The sequence below is a fragment of the Penaeus monodon genome, chromosome 24 (genome assembly GCF_015228065.2).
Source record: "Penaeus monodon isolate SGIC_2016 chromosome 24, NSTDA_Pmon_1, whole genome shotgun sequence".
Lineage (NCBI taxonomy): Eukaryota > Metazoa > Arthropoda > Malacostraca > Decapoda > Penaeidae > Penaeus > Penaeus monodon.
Window position 1 is genome coordinate 6,810,170 of NC_051409.1, and position 254 is coordinate 6,810,423.

The 254-nt window shown below is 37.4% G+C and overlaps 1 protein-coding gene across 1 annotated transcript in view; it reads left to right on the top strand.

The window, feature by feature from the left end:
- Positions 1 to 254, top strand: part of LOC119588529 — a gene marked incomplete at its 5' end in the record, with an annotated part of 4,734 nt that overhangs the window by 2,114 nt on the left and 2,366 nt on the right.

The following is a 254-nucleotide window of genomic DNA, read 5'->3' on the forward strand; positions in this document are numbered from 1 at the left end:
ACACTTAACTTTGCACAATGTTCGAAACTATCGAATCCGAGACCACACTGAATACTGGTAGCAGTCCTGAATTTTAACAATGTATGGCAACAAAGCCTATGATCTGAATTGTGGGGGCCTGCACTTGACTCATCGGTAGGCAATGTTCTAAATTCCACTGTCATTGAGGTATATTGGATAAGAAGTCCAAGATTACTGAATTTGCTGTACATATTACTTTGTTTCGAATCAAATTTATCCTATCTTATCAGTTT